Source organism: Lucilia cuprina, chromosome 5 (genome assembly GCF_022045245.1).
Source record: "Lucilia cuprina isolate Lc7/37 chromosome 5, ASM2204524v1, whole genome shotgun sequence".
Classification (NCBI taxonomy): Eukaryota; Metazoa; Arthropoda; class Insecta; order Diptera; family Calliphoridae; genus Lucilia; species Lucilia cuprina.
Genome location: NC_060953.1, coordinates 53,356,859 through 53,360,591, shown reverse-complemented (window position 1 = coordinate 53,360,591; position 3,733 = coordinate 53,356,859).

The following is a 3,733-nucleotide window of genomic DNA, read 5'->3' as shown; positions in this document are numbered from 1 at the left end:
ATAAAAATTGTAATACAATTTTACATAATGATTATATTTTGTTTAGTGTTGAAATCAAACTTACAGAGTTGATGGAATAATCAGTAACCCAATAAACAAATATGGGAAATAGATCGAAAAATTATTTACTTAAAAACAAGTTTTTTTCGAAGATTTTCTATTAAAAGTAGAAAATTTGGATTTTATTTAGAAAAAAATACATGTTGTAAAAAGAAACTTTTCGATTAAAAAAAATTTCCGAAAATTTCCTTCATCTATATATTTATATAAAAATGAATGTGTTTTAGTATGTTTGAAATTGAAATTTTCACAGTGTATTTCTGTATGTCGGCAAGAAACCTATATAATGAATTAATTATGAATAGAATCTTAAAAATTTACATGAAAAACTTTTTGAACACTTAGAGAAAAAAGGAAAATTTTTCCAAAAAAATTATATAATTTATTAAATTTCTACAAAAATGAGATAAAAAAGAGAAATTTTCCAAAATTTTTCTAAAAAATAGAGAACACAATTTTCAGAAAATTTTCAATTTAACAAAACGAAAGACATTTTCAGAAAATTTTCTATAAAATGAGAAATTTTCCAAAACTATAAGAAAAGATTAATTTTCCCAAACTGTAAGAAAAAATTGAGAAAATTTTCAATTAAAAGTTTTCAAATATTTTCAAATAAAAAAGGAGAGAATATTTTCAAATTTTTCTATTAAATGAAGAAAATTTTCTATTAAAAAAAAAGATAAATTTTTCTAAAAAAAAGAAAGAAATTTTTCAAAGAAAAAAGACAAAATTTTTCCGAAAAAATCAATTAAAAAAGAAATAAATTTTCAATGTTAGAAATTTTATATTTAAAAATTAATACATTGCTACATTTGAAAATTTTTCGTAAGGATTTTTTTGTCAAAAAGTTTCTATTAAAAAGAAGAGACAAATACTTCCATATTTTTTTCTTAAAAAGAAGAAAGAAATCTTTCGTCTTAGAATCTCTATAGGTCTTAGAAGAATTTTTGATGAATTACCCGTTTGTATAAAAAAAACTGTAAAACAAGAAATTTACAGAAATTTTTATAAAAAAAGAAAATTCGAGAAAATTTGGAAAAAACTTAATATTTAAAAATTTTTTTATAAATGGAGAATATTTTACTTAAAAAAAGAGACAATTTTCTAAAATGGAAATTATTTAAGAAAAAAGAAACTGTGACAAAACTTTTTATAATAAAAAAAGGAAATATTCCATTAAAAAAAGAAAATTTTTTAAAAAAATTATATTTATAAAGAAACAAATAAAAAAAAAAATAATCCAAATACATATTTACCAAAAATTTAATATAAAAAAGAGATATATTTCCAAAATTTTCTGTTAAAAAGAAAAGAGAAATATTCCCAATATTTTCTATTAAAAAAAGAACTTTGCAGAGAATTTTATATAAACTTTCAGCGCTTACTCTGGGTTCTAATGCTTTATTTCATGTTTCTAGGTTTAATATCATAGATAATTCAAAGTACCAAAAAATTGCCTTTTATAGGTTTTCACTTAATCCGAGCCCAAAATGCTTAATTTCATGTTTCTAGGTTTAATATTTTAGAAAATGAAAAAAAGTATCTTTTGAAAAAAAATAATAATATTAATTTTCCTGAAATTTTAAATTTTGCATTTTGGGTTCACTTTTGATCATCATCGGTTTGATGCAGTTAAAATATGTACATTATTAAATAGAATGGTGGCTATTTTAGCAATCAAATTAAATGCAATTTAAACGCATCAATGATTTATGAATAATTTAAGTATTATATGAAAAAAATAAATTTCGCACAATATTAAAATCAACAAAAGAGATATAGAGAGAGAAGAGAAAGAATAATTTTTTCATTAATTACAAGAGGAATGAGTAAAAAATATAATTTAGAAATTTAATAACAACAATACAGGTATCTCAAAAAGATACAGAAAAACACCGACACACCTAAACTTAATTTTGGGTCAAAATCGGGAGATATTGCGTTTTAAAGTATGATCTTTCATGAGGTTTTCACGCATAGATATACGAACTTATTATGAAAAACTAAATATATATGTATACCCAGCTAAAACTGAGTAATATCTATCAGTTGTAATTACTTACCTAACAACATACTTTTCATTGACTACTACATATGGTGTGGATTACGCAGAAGTAGCCTAATAAGGTCTTACTAATAATGTGTTATATAAATACTTTCTAATTCATTAGTCATCTTGTCAGTGAAGATATGACGCTATATACGTTTATTCATGTGATTTACAATGACTACTTTTTTCAATTACTTGTAATCATTGGTGGTAAGTACTTGCCTTCAAAGGCCGTGTTAAAATAATGACTTAAAATGCTATTGTGTAAGTAATTTTTAGCATTTTAACTTCTTACATGGTAATAAAAGTTTTTACTATTATTTTATTCATATGACATATAGAGAGTAAGTACTATGATTGCTCTAAAACAGATATCGGAAGAGAGTAACAAAGGAACTTATTGGTTTTATTTGGTGTCTGTAAGTGTGTGTGTGTGTGTGTGTGAGCTTACGCATGTGAGAAAACTGATATGTTCTCTGCCTACCCCTGCTTTATATCAACTTTATGCCAATGATTACTTTTAATTCCAATTTGAAATTTAACGAATTCTTCTCTAAATAAGAACAACTTAAAACAACGACTTCAAAAAAATCTCTATAAAATATTTAATAATTTTATTTACTGCCAATTATTTTTCTTTTTATTAAATTTCTATATTTAGCCAAAATTTATGTTTAAAAAAAATACAATATTTTTTCTTAATTTTTACTTCCAATTTTCAAGAATATAAACAAAATTTTTTCCAAATTTTAATAGTATTTGGTATTGATACTTATTGTGTGTTGCGGGAAGGCAGAAGGAGAAAAGGATACTGATTGCAATTTATGGCAACCACAGATTGGAAAATTGGAACAACAAACAAGCAGCTATGTACAACAACACACTTGCATGTTGTAGTTGTAGTTATATTTTATTATAGTTAAAATTTTGCTATGTAAACAACGATACAAACCAAATTTTAGCCAACACCCACTAACAACAATGTTTTTCTTCATTTCTTAATAAAGAAAGAAATATTAATAAGAGAAATTGTAGGAAAAATAACAAAATATTGGAGATAGATGAAAATTTTTTAAATAAATGTTTCAAATTTAAACAAAGCATAAAACTTTACAGAATTTGAATCCATAATTATTCCTTTAAAGATACAAAGAAATTACCTAATCTTTAGATTCTTTTGTAATGATTGTTTCATTAGCCCCGTTATAAGTTAGGTAGGGTATCTTTTAGAAAACAAAACCCATAATATGACGATCAAAAACAACAGCTACTACAAGTATTTAGTAAAGATTCATGATTGGCCATTTTGTGGTTTTTGAAGAGAAAGAGAGAAAAGGAACCAAATAATAAAAACATGTGCCAAAAACAACCAACCATCTATACTCCAGATACTATATACTGATAAAGTATTTAAATTTGTAACCACATATTGTTCTACTGTGAACATTAGACTGCTGCAAAATTGCATGCAGAAAAATATCTATAAAGAATATTTTGAAATGTTTCTGTAGTTCTGTTCCAGTTCTGTTCTAGTTCTGTTCTAGTTCCAGTTCTGTTCTAGTTCTGTTCTAGTTCTGTTCTAGTTCTGTTCTAGTTCTGTTCTAGTTCTGTTCTAGTTCTGTT